Below are 22,466 nucleotides of genomic sequence, written 5' to 3'. Positions count from 1 at the left end.
CACAATCCCTGTCTTATTCCACCACCACCAACTTTGGTCATGTTGTGAGTAATGTAAACATTGCAGAGGTTCTCTCAACTTTATTACAAAAATTTATTACAAATATATATATTACGTTTATAAAATTTATTACAAACATATTTATTGCATCAAATATTAATATACTAAATATATTTATTACATATATATATATATATATATATATATATATATATATATATATATATATGTGTGTGTGTGTGTGTGTGTGTGTGTGTGTGTTTTACGTGACATACTTTGATTAGATTTTAGTGTTATTGAGTAACTGACTGTAGGTAATACAGTCTTCAAAAGTCCTGGTGTGGCTTGGTAAAATGGTTACCATCAGCTTCCTGCCGCCATTGAATAAGCAGCTGCCAGCAGCAAGTCGTATACTCTTAGCTCACTTATTTGTTGCATAGTTTAATTCTTAATTTCTTTGCGTGTTTTTGGTACTTGCATTGTTTAATTCATAAATTTCGGGCGTATTATAGTATTTGTGAGTTGTAGCATCGCGCTTTAGCACCTGAATAGTGTAAATTCGAGTAGTCTTCTGTTTTTGTTTTGAACGGCCAGTGCCGGTTGGTCACAGCCAGTGTGCTCCCTGCCGCCGTTGGATAAGCAGCTGCCAGCGGCAAGTCGTATACTCGTAGCTCACTTATTTGTTACATAGTTTAATTCTTAATTTCTTTGCGTGTTTATGGTACTTGCATTGTTTAATTCATAAATTTCGGGCGTATTGTAGTATTTGTGAGTTGTAGCATCGTGTTTTAGTACCTGAATAGTGTAAAATCGCGTAGTCCCCTTCCGCCGCCGAGCAGTGTGTCAGCAGTGCGCAAGTAGCAGCATTACTGCATTTAATAGGCAATCTTGTATTTTAATAACCGTTTAAATTTTGTGTCGAATTGTTTGTGCTCTCTGTAGATTAGTTCAGACGTTCTTTGCACAACAGTTTTTAGCATGGATAGGGACTGCAACTCCTGTGTTCGGATGCAGGCTGAGTTGGCATCCCTTCGCTCCCAGCTTCAGGCAGTGTTGGCTTCGGTCACACAGCTTGAGGCTGTTGCCAATGGGCATCACTGTGGGGGTCCGGATGGGGGTTTGTCGGGGACGGCCAGCTCGTCCCACGCATCCCCCGATCGGACTACGACTGTGGCTGCCCGGGATACTGCCCACATTGAGGCTGATCCCTCACCTGTGATAGAGTGGGAGGTCGTCTCGAGGTGTGGCGGGGGCGATAGACATTCCGGAGGGCTGAACGGAAGGCCTCTCCAGTTTGTCTGACGAATCGGTTTCAGGCTCTGTCTCAGGCAGATACTGATCTTCGGCCCGACATGGCTACTTGTCCTGTTCCAGAGGTTCGCCCTCAGTCTGCAAGATCCGGGCGGTCGCAGGCTGGTAGTTGGAAGCTCCAACGTCAGGCGCGTAATGGGGCCCCTTAGGGATATGGCAGCAAGAGAGAGGAAGAAAACCAATGTGCACTCCGTGTGCATACCGGGGGGAGTCATTCCAGATGTGGAAAGGGTCCTTCCGGATGCCATGAAGGGTACAGGGTGCACCCATCTGCAGGTGATCGCTCATGTCGGCACCAATGATATGTGTCGCTATGGATCGGAGGAAATCCTCTCTGGCTTCCGGCGGCTATCTGATTTGGTGAAGACTGCCAGTCTTGCTAGCGGGATGAAAGCAGAACTCACCATCTGCAGCATCGTCGACAGGACTGACTGCGGACCTTTGGTACAGAGCCAAGTGGAGGCTCTGAATCAGAGGCTGAGACGGTTCTGCGACCGTGTGGGCTGCAGATTCCTTGACTTGCGCCATAGGGTGGTGGGGTTTCGGGTTCCGCAGGATAAGTCAGGAGTCCACTACACGCAGCAGGCGGCTACACGGGTAGCAGGGGTTGTGTGGCGTGGACTGGGCGTTTTTTTTTTTTTTAGGTTAGATGGCCTCGGGCAAGTACAGAAAGGGCAACAGCCTCAAAGGGTGCGGGGAAAAGTCAGGACATGCGGGGACCAAGCAGCAATCGGTATTGTAATTGTAAACTGTCGAAGCTGCATTGGTAAAGTACCGGAACTTCAAGCGCTGATGGAAAGCACCGAAGCTGAAATCGTTATAGGTACAGAAAGCTGGATGAAGCCAAAGATAAATTCTGCCGAAATTTTTACAAAGGCACAGACGGTGTTTAGGAAGGATAGATTGCATGCAACCGGTGGTGGCGTGTTTGTCGCTGTTAGTAGTAGTTTATCCTGTAATGAAGTAGAAGTGTATAGTTCCTGTGAATTATTATGGGTGGAGGTTACACTCAACAACCGAGCTAGGTTAATAGTTGGCTCCTTTTACCGACCTCCCGACTCAGCAGCATTAGTGGCAGAACAACTGAGAGAAAATTTGGAATACATTTCACATAAATTTTCTCAGCATGTTATAGTCTTAGGTGGAGATTTCAATTTACCAGATATAGACTGGGACACTCAGATGTTTAGGACGGGTGGTACGGACAGAGCATCGAGTGACATTATACTGAGTGCACTATCCGAAAATTATCTCGAGCAATTAAACAGAGAACCGACTCGTGGAGATAACATCTTGGACCTACTGATAACAAAGAGACCCGAACTTTTCGACTCTGTAAGTGCAGAACAGGGAATCAGTGATCATAAGGCCGTAGCAGCATCCCTGAATATGGAAGTTAATAGAAATATGAAAAAAGGGAGGAAGGTTTATCTGTTTAGCAAGAGTAGTAGAAGGAAGATTTCAGACTACCTAACAGATCAAAACGAAAATTTCTGTTCCGACACTGACAATGTTGAGCGTTTATGGAAAAAGTTCAGGGCAATCGTAAAATGCGTTTTAGACAGGTATGTGCCGAGTAGAACTGTGAGGGACGGGAAAAACCCACCGTGGTTCAACAACAAAGTAAGGAAACTACTGCGGAAGCAAAGAGAGCTTCACTCCAAGTTTAAACGCAGCCAAAACCTCTCAGACAAACAGAAGCTAAACGATGTCAAAGTTAGTGTAAGGAGGGCTATGCGTGAAGAGTTCAGTGAATTCGAAAGTAAAACTCTATGTACCGACTTGACAGAAAATCCTAGGAAGTTCTGGTCTTACGTTAAATCAGTAAGTGGCTCGAAACAGCATATCCAGACACTCCGGGATGATGATGGCATTGAAACAGAGGATGACACGCGTAAAGCTGAAATACTAAACACCATTTTCCAAACCTGTTTCACAAAGGAAGACCGCACTGCAGTTCCTTCTCTAAATCCTCGCACAAACGAAAAAATGGCTGACATCGAAATAAGTGTCCAAGGAATAGAAAAGCAGCTGGAATCACTCAACAGAGGAAAGTCCACTGGACCTGACGGGATACCAATTCGATTCTACACAGAGTACGCGAATGAACTTGCCCCCTTCTAACAGCCGTGTACCGCAAGTCTCTAGAGGAACGGAAGGTTCCAAATGATTGGAAAAGAGCACAAGTAGTCCCAGTCTTCAAGAAGGGTCGTCGAGCAGATGCGCAAAACTATAGGCCTATATCTCTGACATTGATCTGTTGTAGAATTTTAGAACATGTTTTTTGCTCGCGTATCATGTCGTTTTTGGAAACTCAGAATCTACTCTGTAGGAATCAACATGGATTCCGGAAACAGCGATCGTGTGAGACCCAACTCGCTTTATTTGTTCATGAGACCCGGAAAATATTAGATACAGGCTCCCAGGTAGATGCTATTTTTCTTGACTTCCAGAAGGCGTTCGATACAGTTCCGCACTGTCGCCTGATAAACAAAGTAAGAGCCTACGGAATATCAGACCAGCTGTGTGGCTGGATTGATGAGTTTTTAGCAAACAGAACACAGCATGTTGTTATCAATGGAGAGACGTCTACAGACGTTAAAGTAACCTCTGGCGTGCCACAGGGGAGTGTTATGGGATCATTGCTTTTCACAATATATATAAATGACCTAGTAGATAGTGTCGGAAGTTCCATGCGGCTTTTAGCGGATGATGCTGTAGTATACAGAGAAGTTGTAGCATTAGAAAATTGTAGCGAAATGCAGGAAGATCTGCAGCAGATAGGCACTTGGTGCAGGGAGTGGCAACTGACCCTTAACACAGACAAATGTAATGCATTGCGAATACATAGAAAGAAGGAGCCTTTATTGTATGATTATATGATAGCGGAACAAACACTGGTAGCAGTTACTTCTGTAAAATATCTGGGAGTATGCGTGCGGAACGATTTGAAGTGGAATGATCACATAAAATTAATTGTTGGTAAGGCGGGTACCAGGCTGAGATTCATTGGGAGAGTCCTTAGAAAATGTAGTCCATCAACAAAGGAGGTGGCTTACAAAACACTCGTTCGACATATACTTGAGTATTGCTCATCAATGTGGGATCCGTACCAGATCGGGTTGACGGAGGAGATAGAGAAGATCCAAAGAAGAGCGGCGCGTTTCGTCACAGGGTTATTTGGTAACCGTGATAGCGTTACGGAGATGTTTAGCAAACTCAAGTGGCAGACTCTGCAAGAGAGGCGCTCTCCATCGCGGTGTAGCTTGCTGTCCAGGTTTCGAGAGGGTGCGTTTCTGTATGAGGTATCGAATATATTGCTTCCCCCTATTTATACCTCCCGAGGAGATCACGAATGTAAAATTAGAGAGATTAGAGCGCGCACGGAGGCTTTCAGACAGTCGTTCTTTCCGCGAACCATGCGCGACTGGAACAGAAAAGGGAGGTAATGACAGTGGCACGTTAAGTGCCCTCCACCACACACCGTTGGGTGGCTTGCGGAGTATAAATGTAGATGTAGATGTAAATATTACAGCATTTCTCAAAATTTCTTTTTGTATATAATCTCTAGTACGTTTAGTTCATATGCAAATGAAAAGCAATATTGGGCTGCTAATAACACCGACTATATTTTTGTAGAGTAGAACATGATTCGTTATGGTTGTCTCCCCTAAAATGGTGCTTGCTAAAGTGAAACTTTAAAAAAAAACTACGTTATGTCAATTTGTTCTATGAACATCACGTCGAAGTGACAACATCATTTACATATTTCACACAGAAGCGCCAAAGAAACTGGTATAGCTTTCCGTATTCAAATACAGAGATATATAAACAGGCAGATACGGCGGTGCAGTCGGCAACGCCTATATAAGACAGAAAGTTTCTGACGCAGTTGTTAGATCGGTTACTGCTCCTACAATGGCAAGTTATCAAGTTTTAATTGAGTCTGAACATGGTTTTATAGTCGGCTCACGGCCGATAGGACACAGCATCTCCGAGGTAGCGATGATGTGGGGATTTTTCCTGTACGAGCATTTCACGAGTATACGGTGAATATCTGGAATCTGGTAAAACGTCAAATCTCCGACATCGCTGCGGCCGGAAAAAGATCCTACAAGAACAGGACCAACGACGACTGAAGAGAATCGTTCAACGTGACAGAAGTGCAACCCTTCCGCAAACTGCTGCAGATTTCAATGCTGGGCCGTCAACAAGTGTCGGCATGCGAACCATTCGACGAAACATGATAGACACGGGCTTTTGGAGCCGAAGGCCCACTCGTGTACCCTTGATGACTGCACGACGCCGGCCAGAGTGGCCGAGCGGTTCTAGGCGCTACAGTCTGGAACCGCGCGACCGCTACGGTCACTGGTTCGAATTCTGCCTCGGGCATGGATGTGTGTGATGTCCTTAGGTTAGTTAGGTTTAAAGTAGTTCTAAGTTCTAGGGGACTGATGACCTTAGAAGTTAAGTCCCATAGTGCTCAGAGCCATTTGAACCATTTGACACCCCACACGTCCGGAATTGCTACGGAGTGGCTCCAGGAACACTCTTCTGAATTTAAACACTTCCGCTGGCCACCAGACTACCCAGACATGAACTTTACTGGGCATATCTTGGATGCCTTACAACGTACTGTTCAGAAGAAATCTCCACCCCCTGGTACTCTTACGCATTTATGGACAGCACTGCAGGTTTCGTGGTGTCATTTCCCTCCAGCACTACTTCACACATTAGTCGAGTCCATGCCACGTCGTGTTGCGGCACTTCTACGTGCTCGCGGGGGCCCTACACGGTATTAGGCAAGTGTGCCAGTTTCTTTGGCTCTTCAGTGTAGATGTGGAGATACCATTGTAACACTGACAAGAGTCATTGTATAATTTAGATATGGAATTATTTAATTTGAAAGTCCATTGTGTCATAAATCAAGTGTAGGTCTTAAATTTAGCTGCTCTGCACGTTATTTTTTATCCCGATGTATTTTAAAACTATTTTAAAATGGAAATAACGTTAGATCTCTTAATTTTAGAGTTCGCTATAATGTTTTATGCAGCAATTTTGATTGATATATGTGTGTGTCTGTGGAAAATAACATTGTGAAAATTCACATAAACTCTGAATTTTTTGTGTTACTGGCATATTTTTGCAGACAGTATACACACTGAATTAAAACTGCGACTCTTGACACACATTGTCGAACAATGTGGATGTGGAAATGTTTAATTTGTGGATTGTCTTACACCAAGTGTAGGCCTAAAATTACCTGCTTGGGATGTTTTGTAACTATGTAGGCATGGAAATAGCTTTGGGGTACTTACTTTAGAGTTCACAATCATTTTTACGCAGCTGTTTCACAGATGTGTGTATGTATGTGTGTGTGTGTGTGTGTGTGTGTGTGTGTGTGTGTGTGTGTGTGTGTGTGTGTGTGTGTGTGTCGAAAATAACATTGTGACGATGTAAATACTGCAGTTTTTGTATTGCTGACGTATTTCTGCAGACATTTAAAACACTGAATTAACAATGTGTCACTGACAAGCATCATACAAGAATGAGGAGGAAAGGTACATGCTTTGAGAGGTGATATTAGTGGTGATTCTGAACAAAAACTTCAGACGAACATGTGCCCTTTTTTAACCGTATGCGACATATAGCTGTTTGAAAAATCGCGGGCGTCAGTCGCATGTCCTTTTTTTACCAGCACCCACATGTGAGTACAACCATAGTGACATGAGACTACGTAGTGTTGTCTTTACTGGCCATTTCAATGCGCACTTCACTTGTGCATGGTGGGGCGACGAGTCCTGCAAGCGTACACGTTGTTTACCTCACATCTCAATACCACTGTGGTTGCGCCAGTGTATTGCAGTGTTGTGACGTGTACGGTTAAAATAGTACAGTTCAGCCTAGTGAAATGCCACAGGTCTTCACATATGCGGAATATGGTGACAGAATACCCCACTGAAACGTATCATGGGTGTCAGATTGGTCACCGTGGAGTTATTTTTTGGCCACCGAGGTGACACGATCTTACTCCATTACATCACTGTTTGTGGGGTTAGCTTAAAAGCGAAGTCCACAACCGCAAAGTGGACGCAAAGGAGGAACTTCTCTCTTGTATTTTATGTGCGTGCAATGAGCTCAAATCATCAACACAGCAGCTGTTGCAATTGACGGTGGACTTTTGAACATATTTTGTGAGGAAATGTACACAGTTAAACAAAACATTAGATCACAATGTTTCATTTTCTATCACCTCCGTTTAACCTGTTCCCCATTTTTTTCATCAGTTCCTCGATAACTGTTTATGAACAGGGCACATGTTCGTATGACGTTTTCTGTTCAGATCATCAACACAGCAGCTGTCTACAAGTGCTGCCAAATGCATTGCAGTTGACGGTGGACTTTTGAACTTTTCCACCTGACTCAACCTGTATACTTCTCCCAAGTGAATGGGACAAGACTAACAAGGGCTGCTGAACGTATGAAGTCAAAGGTAACACGAATGGTCAAAGACTTGTTTGAGCTATCAGAGAAGAAAAACACTGAGAAACCTGAACTGACAGACACTTGAAGAAAGTCGTCAACTATCCTGTGAAATCCTACTCCTAAAGTTTCAAGAACCAATTTCAAGTGAGGAATCTAGGAGTATACTACAGCCCACTACATACCATTCCAGTAAGGATTGTGAGGACAAAATTAGACTTCTAGAATCTGGGTCTAAAATGACTCGCGTGTACTTTGTCGTCTTCTTGCCCTAGTTCTGCGTGATATGAAATTGTGTTTAATCTAAGAGTGATCAGCTGGGATTGCTGGAATGAGTGCCTGCGGAGACTAGTACTGTTTTCCTGAAGCTCCCATGGTGCAGAGTGAGTTCCTGATTCAGGAAAGCATCGAAGAAACATCCAGCCTTAATGTCACCATGAGTTGAAAGGAGCCGTTTCGAGTCGCAGTCCCCACACCGTTTTAGCCTGTCACAAATTTTGCTGTAGCATGTCGTGAAATCAGAGACAAAAGGAAGAAAACGAGGTTAGTGGTTGGTCTCACCAACGCTGAGGTCGAGGCCATTGGTGGTGGTTAAGACAGTGGATTCGCATTTGGGGTAGCGGGGTTCAGGTCACCTTGCGGCCACACAGTTTAAAGCTTCCGTAGTTTAGTTACTTACGGGAAATATCGATGATTCTTTCTCATTTTAGCCTTGACCAACCCGAGGTACTTTTATTCTTGAGGCCACCTATGACTAAGCACTATGTTGTGTAGTGTAGGCAAAGAAGCAGTTGTGACTTATTTCTTTCATTTACTGTGAAGTATGGAGATCAAAGAAATCCTAAATCTAGATGATTGAACGGTGGTTTAATCTTGGCTACCCCCACGCTATGTGCCTCCTGAGTGTTAAAGACTAACTCACTTTTTCAAGTAGATGTGGTGAGATTAGACTCGTTAGCTCGAAAGGACAGAGCACTTTTCGTCATTAAACTGCCTGTGTGTATAGGTTTCTGTGACCGTACACAATGTGACTCAGCCGCCCCTTCCGTTGTCGTTTAACGCAACCCGCAGCGTTATTTCCAATCTACATAAACCACATGCATGATTTTCATATCCTTTCGCTCGCTGCACGCAAATTATTAGTCCTACAGAAAAAATTAACAGGATCTTTTTGTAAAAAATTTAATCTAGTTACATTTTGTATCGGGATACGTTTTTGCTGGAAGCCACGATCTTCGAGTTATTCAAGAAAAACGTGCAAAAGTGACTTTCAAATGGTTCAAATGGCTCTGAGCACTACGGGACTTAACATCTATGGTCATCAGTCTCCTAGAACTTAGAACTACTTGAACCTAACTAACCTAAGGACATCACACAACACCCAGTCATCACGAGGCAGAGAAAATCCCTGACCCCGCCGGGAATCTAACCCGGGATCCCGGGCGCGGGAAGCGAGAACGCTACCGCACGACCACGAGCTGCGGACAAGTGACTTTCAAACGTACCTCCACCCCCACACTCATCCTTCACCAGTCAGAATTCTAGTATGTTTTTCGTAGCACTCCCTCCTACTAATGTGCAAAAATCGCCTACTACACGAACCATTACCGATATTCGACTTTTGTCTCTATTGATTGAGCTATATGCCACCAACATAGCCCGCTGTTCGCTAACATTATTAATTTAAACATGCCCTTGAGTGTAATAAAAAAACGACTTTTCTAAACGTTACGCTAAAACTAATTGCGTTGAGAATTCAATCCAAACTTAACCCTTAAAAGCACAGTAGTTGCGTAGTCAGAAGGCATACGATTACGACGATCTAACTGTTTATTTTACGCTATTAAAATTCGCAAAATTGTTAGGTAAAATTTACACAAACGTCAATTTTACAGTTTAGAAGTGCTCGACTAAGCCGATGGTGTGATAAGGTCGGTCAATGAAGAGCTAAAAAAGTCTAATGTGGGAAATAATTGGTACAGTCGCAGATTTTTGTACAGCAGTAGAGGTGGGTGCCATGAACAACATACCAGAAATCCTAACCTGTGAAGGCCTCTTTTTTTTCTTAAATAACTCGAAAACCATGGCCTCCAGCGAAAGCGTTTCCCAGCAAAAAAATTAACTACATTAAATTTCCTACAAAAAAGTCATGTTCATTTTTTGAGCCTAGCGAGCGTGAAATATGGAAATCTGGCGTGTTGTTTATGAAGCCCATATATAACATTGCGGCTTGCATAAAACGACACTGGTAGGGGCAGCTGTATTTAGGATTTAGACATTAAATAACAATAAACGCTGTCATGCGATTAATGTTTAAGGTTGTAAAGATTTATGGATTGTTTTGAAGTTGACACTGCCTTTGAAGGACTACTTATTACATTAATTAGAATAATCCATCAGTGAACATGGTAACTCAATGTAATTAGAAAAACCGTGCTGTGAGCAGTCATTTGCGGTTAGCAGCAGGTAAATTAATTGAACTTTCGTGTATTAAAAGTAAAACTGCAGAGATTTTTAATCGATGCTGACGGCAAACACCCATTAAAGGTTTGGAGGTAATCATCGTAAATTCGTATTTACAACAGATAAATTTTATTGGCGATATTTATTTCCTCAGGAGTAGGGGAAAAATTGACTTTAACTTTGCGTTAACGTCTGGTCATTAATGACGAAGCAATGTGGTTGTTAAACTTCATTCTGGTGGCCGATCGTGGATTTTAATCCTGCTTCTCTCAAATACCAGTCCAGTGTTTTGAGCACTGCTGTATTTCGCTCGTTTCTTTCCTCGACACGAAGTACACTTAAGAGTCACTGAATGGGGCATCATATCCCCTGAATTAGTAATTTCGGACGCTAGAGGGGGGTGGGGAAAGGGGAGTAAAATGGACGCACCATTTACTTCGGTTGTACTAAGGCTTTATTTATGTGCATGGAAGCAAGTTCTATATTTGTTTTCCAGCAGTCTGTGGAGGCAATAAACTTTCATTAGCTCTTTTGTTAAAGAAAATTAGTCTTGAACTATAAAGCCTGAATGGTGTTGAGGTTTGCCATTCCCTAGAAAGCAAGTAAATTTCAGCTGTTTACCGTTGGAGATAACTCTGAGACCGTCATATGTTTACTCGGGTAAGAGCTTGCGACGGTGTTATCATGGCGGGAAATGTGTATTTCCGCGACCAGAGCGTTATCTCCTCCTGCACTGCACGCCCTGTTTAATAGCGTGGTCCCGCTGACTGGTACATACCTCTACTCGGCGAATATTATTTCATTTGAGCAGCCTTCGACGAACTCTTTCGCACGACATCCTGGAAACTTTAAGGAAAACGTCTTAGTGTATCAGGAAAAATCTTATCTTTTGGAAGACGTATTTTCCTGCGGCACAACAGCTTTCTGGCCTTTAATTTCTCGGTCAGCGGTGAAATGGACAAACTTGAATGAAACCACCTCTTACATGTGTCAAATAATGCTAGAGTTTAGCGTGTTGTCGACAGCGAAGCTATTATAGAAGGAACACAGAACGTTAACACAACATTTTTCAGGATTTGCGAGCCTCATTATTTGTGCTGCATTTAAAGCTGTATTGTACAATAATATACATCTGCAATAAAAGTGCTGTTCCAGGGACAAAAAATTGGCTAGCATCTATTCATTGACGCTAAGATCCTGATTCTAGGTGACCACCTCGGAACGGGTTTCATTCTGCTTCAATGGGCAAATTGACAAGATGCAAGAGCAAACAGACGGCGAAACGGCCACGCGAGTCTTCGAACGGGCGTTAAATGGAATGTTCTGCGTGAGGCTGAGAGCCACATTACATGTACGTAGGGCTCACTTTAACCTCTCAGTGAAAGATTTCTTTATTTTGTTACTCAGCTTAAAAATCCTATTTTGAAGCACTGATAAAATCTACGCTCTTAATTGTATTCATAAATTAATTTCCATAAATAAAGTAAAAATCTCAAAAATAGTGACAAGTCAAAAAGTAATTGGCCCAATGTGATGAATACAGTGTGTCCCAGGAGGAATTGACACCGTCGTCCTCCCGAATGCGAGTCCAGTGTGCTAACCACTGCGCCACCTCGCTCGGTGATGTTTGGGTTCGAGTGTGTCGCAGACCTCACGAAGCCATGGACACAAGCTGGTGGTGGCTCCAATAATGCTGTGGGCTGTGTTTACGTGGAATGCACTGGATTCTCTGGTCGAACTGTTCCGATCGTTGACTGGAATGGTTATCTTCGGCTACTTGGAGACCATTTTCAGCCATTCATGGACCTTACGTTCCCAGACATGTCACTTGGCCACAATTGTTCGCGATTGGTTTGAAGAACATTCTGGACAATTCGAGCGAATGATTTGATCATCCAGATCGCCCGACATGAATCCCATCTAACATTTATTGGACATAATCGAGAGGTCACTTCGTGCACAACACCCTGCACCGGCAACACTTTCGCAATTAATGACGGCAATATGGTTCAATATTTCTGCAGGGGACTTCCAGTGACTTGTTGAATTCGTGCCACGTCGAGTTGCTGCACTACGCCCGGAAAAAGGATGTATGACCCGATATTAGGGGGTATCCCATGACTTTTGTCACCTCAGTGTACAGTGATAAGCAGGAGTACAACTAATAACTTATAGTTCTTGGGGTCCACAGTTGCTGACGACTGTTGTTTATTATTCACAACACGGCTACTGTTTCTTCAACTAGGCCAAGGTGAAGTGCTTAAAACTGTACCTTAGCATAAATAAAAAGTAAATAAACATGTTCGGCCACTCTATAAACATCGAGATATTCGAGATCGTTGTCAAATTATAGTCAAATTATAATGCCACCCAAGGTTTCTCGACAACGGTCTCGAATATCAAGATGTGTATAGAATGGTCGAATAATTTTATTTATTTTTGATTTCTGCTAAGGCGTTGTTTTAAGTACTTGACAGTGGCGAAATCGCGTAAATAGCAATCGTGTTGTGAATAATAAATATTATAGTCAACGGTGGAACTAAATAGATGGACGATCATAGGCAACAGTGAATCTTTTAATAGATAATCTTTCGTGACACAGACGATACGCCAAATATACTTTCCGTGTTGTATAGAGCAATAGAGCCATAACCTAAGTGCAATTACAGTTGAAAAGACAGTTAAATGACCACTAGTGTAGCTGAGAAACCAGTCTGTCAAGTTTCCGACCAAACATTTCAACAACTCGCTTGAGCTTACTGAAGGACACTTGACGTTTAGAAGACGACTTAGACAAACTTCAGTCAAACTGTGATATGAGACTGAGTTCGGAGTTCGAGGAGTACTTCCGTTATTAAAAAATTTTACACGAAACGTAAACCAACCAACTAAACGTAATGTTGCAGCACGCTGCTATTGCTCTTGTTGCTGGTTTGATGCAGCTCTTCACACTAGGCTATCTTCTGCAAGCCTCTTCAGCTCTAAGTAACTACTGCCACCTACATCCATTTGAACCCGCATATTGTATTCGAGCCTCAACCTCCCTGTTCAATTTTTATCCTCACGCTTCCCTCCATTATGAAACTGACGATTCCGTGATGCCTTACGATGTGCTATCAACCGATCCTTTCTTTTAGTTAGGTTGTGACAAATTTCTTTCCTCCCCAATATGGTGCATTTCCTCCTCATTAGTTGTCAGATCTACCCATCTAATCTTCAACATTCTTCTGTAGCACTAAATTTTAAGTTCTTCTATTCTCTTCTTGTCTGAACCGTTTATCGTCCACGCCTCACCTTCGTACAAGGCTACACTTAAGATAAACACATTTACAAAAGACTTTCTAACAATTAAATTTATTTTCGAAGTAAAAAAAATCTCTTTTTCATTAATGCTTGTCTTGCTATTGCCAGTCTGCACTTAATATCCTGCCATCATCCGTTATTTTGCTTCCTAATTAGCAAAACTCATCTACTGCACCGAGTATCTAATTTCCTAATCTAATTCCCTCAGGATCACTTATTTTAAATCGGCTACATTTCATTACCATTGTTTTACTTTTGATGATGTTCAGTTTACCAAAAAACTTATCCATCCCGTTCAACAGCCATTCCAAGTCCTTTGCCGTAAGTAACAGAATTACAATGTCATCGGTAAACGTCAAAGTTTTTATTTTTTCTTCCTAAACTTTAATTCCCTTTACGAATTTATTCTTGGTTACCTTTACTGCTTGCTAATTGTAGAGATTGAATAACACTGGGGACAGGCTCACTCCCTTCTCGACTACTGCTTCCCTTTCTTGTTCTTGGACTCTTACAACTGAAGTCAGATTTCTGTACAAACTGGTAATAACCCTTCGCTCCTTGTATTTTATCCTCGTTACCTTCAGAATTTCAAAGAGAGTATTCTAGTCTGCATTGACAAAAGTTTTCTCTCTTCTAAGATGAGTCGTAAGGTCAGCATTGCCTCGCGTGTTTCACACTTCTCCGGAACCCAAGCTGATCTTCCTCGAAGTCAGCTCCTACCAGTATTTCCATTCTTCTGTAAACAATTCGCGTTAGTATTTTGCAAGCATGACTTATTAAACAGATGTAACAATATATGTGATAGGAAAAGCAAACAGCAATTATCTACAAAGAAGGCAAGAGACAGGAATGAAAGAAGAACTGTTAAGATTCAATTTCCAATCGCCAAGCTGCAGAATCCGTACTAACACATAAAACAAAAAATCTTAGATGAAGATAGGATCTGGATGCTGTCAACATTTTAGCTTTAATCGGTGAATCTGAATTTGACAGCACTCTGTTTAACAACTTGAAGGAAATGTTATTGAAAACCGCCCCGTGGGGTTAGTTCCAAAGGACTACGTGTATCACCAGCATCAGACAAAGCTTGAAATTCATTTCCAAAGAGAACGTCTGCTAAGGTAAGGTTGGTTAGTTCAAGTATGTAAGCGAGATTCTTCAGCTCAGTGGACTGGTTGAAAGAGCAAATTGTGAAGGGTCAAGAAAATGGAGGTAGCATTCCACATAAGGAAGAACACCTACAATGGGGAAGCCATTAACAATCACTGATCTAGTCGGAGTACCTGGACACCCAAGTACGTCGACCATTAGCAACAAGAGAAGACTCTGAAGAAGGAGGTCCCGTCAACGACGACATTATTAGAGATGGAGCACAAGCTCGGATGGGACAAGAATGGGAAAGTACATCAAGTCGATCATGTGCTTTTCAAAATAACGTTCCAGCATTTGTGACTTTGAGAATTACAGAAAACCTACACTTTGATGGTTGTAGCCCCATTCTTCAGAATGTGTGTCTGGTGACTTAATCATTGTGGACACTAACGAGACAGAAATGAAGGAATGGCAGATTCCTACGTGTGGGCCAACAAAAGGCGCAGATACTTATTAACGGATCAGTAACAAATAAATGTACGAGACATGTGACAAAGCATCAGGAACCATATTACTTGGATACGTCTAGACACATCAAGCGAATCTTTCCAAAGACAAGCAGAAAACACAAATGACATAAAAATCTTGTTCATTCTTCTGTTTCACACTGAAGTAGCTGACTGACCAATAACTTTATTACTTTTAATGTAATTATTAATAGTGCTTCATCAACATTAACAATGCGATCTGTAACGCTTTTATTGCTGTAGTATCATTTTTTGATCCGGAAACTTATGAAGATATTCAGTTACAACCTACAACTACATATCTGCATACGTACTCCTTAAACCACTGTGAAGTAAATGACTGAAGGTATTTAGCATGTTACGTTTTCTTCCCGTTCCAATCGTGTGTGGAGCACCGGAAAAATGACTACGGAAACGTGTGTGCATATTGTAGTCTAATTTTGTATTCTTGGTCCCTACGGGAGCGATACGTCGGGGCCTAAAGAATATCTCTTAATTCTTCATTTGATACTTGATTTTGAAATTTTATAAGTAGGATTTTACGTGATAATGTGCATCTATCCGCAAAAGTCTTCTAATGCAAGATTTTCAGCAGTTTCGTGACGCCCTACTGTGAGTCATACAATCCTATGATCGTTCGTACCACCCTTCTTTGTATATGTTCAATACCCTCTGTCAGCCCTGTGTAGTCACGATCCCACACACTTCCGCAATATTCTAAGATTGGACGCACAGCTGATTTGTAGTCAGTCTCCTAAGTAGACTGATTGTATTTCCCCAGTATCTTGCCAATGAACCGGGGTCTACCAACTGCCTTACCTACAACTGAGCCTATGTGATCATTCCATTTCATATCCCAACAAATTGTCACAGCTAGATTTTGTATGAGTGGACTGATTCTAACTGAATCATTGATATTGTACTCATAGGATACCACGTTTTAGTGTTTTCGCAAAGCGCATAATTTCAGATTTCTGTACATTTAAAGCAAATTGGCAACGTTTGCACATCTTTGAAATCATATCATTATCTGTCTGGTGTGTAGCTTTTTTTCAGACAGTCCTTCACTGCAGATAACCACATCATCAGTAAAAAGTGTGACTTTCTATTGTCTGCAAAGTCATAAATATATAACGCGAGCAGCGAGGATCCCTACTCGCGTCCTTTGGGGCACGTCTGTAGTTACTTGCACATATGTCGATGAGTATCCATCCAAGATAACATGATGCGTCCTCCATACCAATAAATCCTCAATCCAGTCACAAATTTCCCTTGATACCCCGTGCGGTTGTACTTTCAAATGCTTCTCGAACGGCAAGAAATATTGCATCTACCTGACTGCCTTGAAGCACGGTTTTCAGGATGTCATGTGAGAAAAGGACAAGTTGGCTTTGACAAGACCGATTTTTTCGGAATCCATGCTGGTTGGCATGGATATACCTTATTATGCTTGAGCTCAGATTCTCAAACAGATCGACGTCAGTGAGATTGGACTATAGTTTTGTAGGTCAATTCTGTTACCTTTCTTGTACGCATATGTGACTTGTGCTAGATAACTTGTGGTAGATGGGTGTCGTCTGTGCTTTCTACCAGTCTCTGGGCGCAGTTTTTCGTTCAAGGAATCGATTATAGTTAAAATGGGAGCTAGTTCAACTGCAAAACATGGTCACTGCGGTTTTATCAGAAAATGAGTCTGGTGGCCTGTAGAAAGATGCAATTACAAGACTTTGCACACCTTTGATACTTAGTATTACCCAAATAATCTCGCATAGAGCTTCAATTTCTATCTTGTTGGCTGTCTGCTTCTTGTCTACTGAAACAAATACACCGCCTCCATTTCCCATTAGCCTATACTTTCAACGTATATTCTCCCAAAAATCTCACTGCAGTCAATTTCGAGTTTTAGCTAGTTTTCTGTAAGCTCTAACTGGTAATTTACGAGCTCCGCTGTTTTTGGGACTCCTTCAGATTCTGAGACTTTGTAAAAGATTACATATTCCCGACATACCGTCTATTGGAACAGTGACCAATGCGCTCACAAAAAATATTTGTTTTAGTCTAGTGTCACACTTTTATTTTGCCTGCTGAGTGGTTGAGAATGCTTCGACAGCTGATCACTAGGATTTCAATCAGTTCATCTGTGGCGGCCATTTCTTTGAATCTCATCCTAATACTTTGGGTGTCCTACAGCTATCATTACCTGTAAAGGATGGATAAAACACTGTGTGCACTCCAGACATAGTCAGCCACCTCCGATGAGTAGTGCATCCATGAGCCATTTAGGGGGACCATAAAATTCTCAATCCAATGGCGCAAGTCTAGAGAGACACTCTCTAGTTTGTCATTTAAGTCTCTGGTGCAAGTGTTCCTATTCGTCTCAGAGCCAGAAGGTACTAATCACTTCTGGTGACAATGTTGCAGATTGTGAACTTCGTAGGAATCGTGTGAGCAAGGGTGATCTACTCAGCCCTCTCTGTGAGTCGCTAGAAGGCTCCCAGTACGACCTCAGGCCCCAGACGACAGTCATTGATCATTCCAGTATGTAGTACAGGCGGCAGTTAGTTGTATTTTGTCCCTTCAGTGACTGCCGCAACAACATCTTCATCATGTTGAATGAGGCCTCCAGACACACACGCAGAGTGCATACGGAGATCCCTCCCATCCCTTGCTGTCATCTCCAGAAGAAGTATCATTATTCACCGTACGTTTGAACTGCCGACGTTTAAGAGACCCTTACCCGTTGGTATTTGTCTCCCTTTGACAGGGCATACCGGTATCTCAAAAGGTGAAGTGCGCCTCATTGACTCAATGTCAGTTTGAGTCGGAGATAATGCATCGAACTTGTTGTTAAGGGGACGGTGTTATACCACGAGTTCTCCTTGGCTCAATCTCTTTGAGTCGAAGACAGCACAACAAACCTATTGTTTAGGAGATGGTGTAATACTATGAGTTATCCTTGGTTCTGCCTCCCTGTACAGAGCCTGTACACCTACCACTGAACGCCACGCACAGTCAAGTGGATGAGCTGTGATAGAGCCTGTACTTCCTACAGAGGGGACAGAGTCTATTGCAGAGGACAGTTTTGAAGTATAATTGTTGTCTCTGATACATATCTCTGGTCACTTCCCACATTGCACCCACCTGAAGAAGCTTCTAGTCGCTTGCCAGCCGGCAGAGTGATTTCGAGCTGCTTATGGATGTCAACTGACTCATCGGGTGTCTAAGAAGGGCATTCACAGTGGGGATACGTCTCATTCGTACAGTGTTTACCTAAACACTAAATAATTAACTTTTAAATTTCCCGCCGGCCGGAGTGGCCGTGCGGTTCTGGGCGCTACCGTCTGGAACCGAGCGACCGCTACGGTCGCAGGTTCGAATCCTGCCTCGGGCATGGATGTGTGTAATGTCCTTAGGTTAGTTAGGTTTAATTAGTTCTACGTTCTAGGCGACGTTAAGTCGCACAGTGCTCACAGCCATTTTTTTAAATTTCCCTCATTGATGTTGCTTTAAATTTATGATCTGCAGTGCTCCAAGTATTGCAAGTTCCCGTTATTATCTGAATCTAGAACACCCAAGAAAGTGGTTTGTGTAAATAACGAAAGGGAAACCTGAGATAAAATTTACTGGTTTCTCAAACATGACTTTGTTTCCCGAACTTCTTTAGACATTATTCTCACAACAAATGCGTGTAAGCACATCCAAAACAGTGATAATGAACGGTAAATGTCGAAAGTAATATCTATTATAGAAGTTGGAAACTAAATCGATCACAATGTTTGAAGACAGGAAATCTTTATAGAGGTCTGGGATAGACAATTTTGGTACAAGATGGAGATCTGGTGATGGCAGTCTACCAAAACATGCTATCCGTTTGATAAAGTAAATTACGATCTAGACGGACAATCTTTGTATAACGGACACAATACCACAGTGATAATATGCGCAAGACCAAATAGCGCACCACTGATGTTCAGTTCGTAAGAGCTAAGACAACGTCGCAACCATAAAATTTCAAACAATGACAGAAAAAATAGGCGAATGAATAGAAAAAGTTCAAGTGTTGAACTAATCATGTAATTAATTACACTGCAGTAGGGCGAAAACAATTTTCTAGGAAGAAGCACATTTTGCTTCTGTTTCTCGTTTATTGTAAATAATTTACTATAGACCTTTATGAGCTTGGTGCCTCGTAACAGTCGGGTCGTTTACGACTTTCCGTTTATAAAATAAGTGTAGAAAATTGACATAATCTTCATATTCGTGCCAGTATAGTGAGAACCTTTCTTTTAGTTTCCTCCATTGTTAATAGAAGGCTTGTAATTTTGGTATGCCGTTATTGAACTTCTGTCTGGGAATTCACACTTTTTGCCAATAAATCTTCACTTCCCGCACAAATAGCTTGACACTTTGAGACACAGTTAATATATCTATCCACTAATTGAAAAAAAATACCACTGACATTTCTTGACAGACTGCTGTTTACTTACCCGGAAAAATTGTCTCGTTAATAAACTGAAGAGTCAAAGAAATTGGCACACTTGCCTAATGTCGTGTAAGGCCCCCGCGAACACGCAGAAGTACCGCAACACGATGTGGCATGGACTCGACTAATGTGTGAAGTTGTGCTGGAGGGAACTAACACCATGAATCTTGCAGGGCTGTCCTACGAGTGGGTGGAGATCGCTTCTGAACACCACGTATGCTCAATAATATTCATTTCGGGGGAGTTTGGTGGCTAACGGAAGTGTTTAAACTCAGAATAGTGTTTCTGGAGCCACTCTGTAGAAATTCTGGACGTGTAGGGTGTCGCATAGTCGTACTAGAATTGCTCAAGTCCGTTGGAATGCACAGTGGACATGAATGGATGCAGGTGATCAGACAGGATGCTTACGCACGTACCACCTGTCACAGTCGTATCTAGACGTATCAGGGGTCCAATATCACTCCAACTGTACACGCCCCACACCATTACAGGGCCTCCACCAGCTTGATCAGCCCTCTGCTGACATGTAGGTTTCCATGGATTCGTGAGGTTGTCTCCATACCAGTACACGTCCATCCGCTCGATACAATCTGAAACGAGATTCGTCCGACCAGGCGACATGTTTCCAGTCATCAACTGTCCAATGTCGTTGCGGGCCCAGGCGAGGCATAAAGCTTTGTGTCGTGCAGTCATCGAGGGTACACGAGTGGGCCTTCGGCTCCGAAAGCCCATACCGATGATGTTTCGTAGATTGGTTTACACACTGACACTTGTTGACGGTCCAGCTTTGAAATGTGCAGTAATTCGCGGAAGGGTAGCACTTCCGTCGCGTTGAACGATTCTCTTCAGTCGTCGTTGGTCCCGTTCTTGCAGGATTTTTTTTTTCCGGCCGGTACAATCGTAAAAAGGTCGTACGGGAAAATCCCCACTTCATCGCTACCTCGGAGGTGCTATGTCCCATCGCTTGTGCGCCGACTATAACATCATGTTCACACACACTTAAATCTTGATAACCTGCCATTGTAGTAGCAGTAACCGATCTAACTACTGAGCCAGACACTTGTCTTATATAAGGAGTTGCCGACCGCAGCGGCGTATTCTGTCTGTTTACATATCTCACTATTTGAATAGGCATGGCTATACCTGTTTCTTTGCTACGACTATTACCTTTTTGAAATGAGGACGATTGCGGAGGTCTGTGTCCCCGCCTCTCACCATATGAAGGTAGCAATGCACTCAGAAATATTTTCGAACATGATCGTTTTGGTAGTCCTGGTATTATGGGGAGTCATAATGTTGCATGGGCTTCTAACCTCCAGCTCTTTGAGCACGATACCCTCAGTGGTCAACGTTACTGTGACACTGTAGTCCTTCCCCATGTACGTCTGTTCAGGGGTGCATTCGACCCTGCCTTCATTTTTATGCATGACAATGCGCGATCGCAGCGGAGAGCACAGGTGGAGGAACTCTCGGAACGAGAGGAGATTCGGCGAATGGACAGGCTTGCCCATTCCCCCGATTTAAATCGCATCGAGCACGTGTGGAATACGTTGAGGAGACGTGCTGCAGCACGTTCACGTGCACCAACTACCATCCATCAGTTGTCGACCGCGGTAGTGGAGGAAGGGAACACCCTACCACAAGAACTCTCTACCAGCCTTGTGGTCGCATTGGAGCGCTTTTCAGTGCATGCAATTCCTTCCGACGTAATTGCAGACACTGTTGAAAACTATGTTGCGCCTTTTGTAATGTCCAGGGCACCATCAAAAATCACGGTGATTGCAGTGTAGTTACTGTCTTTGAATAAAAGTGAATTTCTGTTCGTCTCATTGCGTATTTCTATCTATTACATTCTGTGCTATACTTTTGCAGTTCTTTGTATATACACGGTCCAAGTTTCATCGACCTATGCTACTTGACAGTGACACTTTCGTCCTTAAATTTTGCACACGAGTATATTAAGGGGACTTACAGTTCCTTACCCAATAGCAAATTCGCATTCTGGGTCGTCACGAAATTGTCTGAGCCTCTGGTTTAAACCCTCCAATCGACTCCAAACCAAAGAATCTCTGCCGATTCTGGGAACAACGCTAGTTCATACTGCACGCCGTGTGTAAAGCTATCTATAAACATCAATTCAGTCAGTCGCATATAGGAACCTGCAGACGACATTTATGCCGGCGTGAACCACGAATTGTAGGCGGCTACATCTACCACGCCCAGTATAGCCATCCACAGAGCCTTCTCCACATCTCGTATGAGCCTGCTCCCCTCCCTTCAGCAAACATAGAGTGGACATTGGCCTTCTTCCTCCACTAAACCTACACTTCCGTGAGGGGCTCTTTCAGCCGCTTAGCGCTGAACGTCCCAGTGACCAGCAAACTCACATCCCCACATGTGTGGATCTTGCAGGGAGACTGACCCAATTCCCAACAGATGAATCGTCCCATGCTGACTCAGATATACTCTCAGCAATGGACAAAACCTCAGTAGCTATCAAGGGCAGGTTCTAGCCAGGATAATGATTTTATCTCAAGGTCACTTCTGGTGTCACGTTACACACTTGGGATAGTTATATTGAAGTTCATCCCCCCCCCCCCCCACTTCCCTCCTCCAGGGAAGCGCCATAGGCAACTGTGCAGGTTATATTCAAGGTCACCCAGGGGAACCCCCACCCTGCCTACGCACCTGGGGCAATTGTACAGGGTATATTCAGGGTCATAACATAACTCAATACCGGTTACGTGGTCTTGTCTGATATAAAATTTGCGGGAAACCCCTATCTCCCTCGGGTTACGGGAAAA

This window comes from Schistocerca serialis, chromosome 3, assembly GCF_023864345.2.
Source record: "Schistocerca serialis cubense isolate TAMUIC-IGC-003099 chromosome 3, iqSchSeri2.2, whole genome shotgun sequence".
Lineage (NCBI taxonomy): Eukaryota > Metazoa > Arthropoda > Insecta > Orthoptera > Acrididae > Schistocerca > Schistocerca serialis.
Note: the sequence above shows the minus strand (reverse complement) of the source record.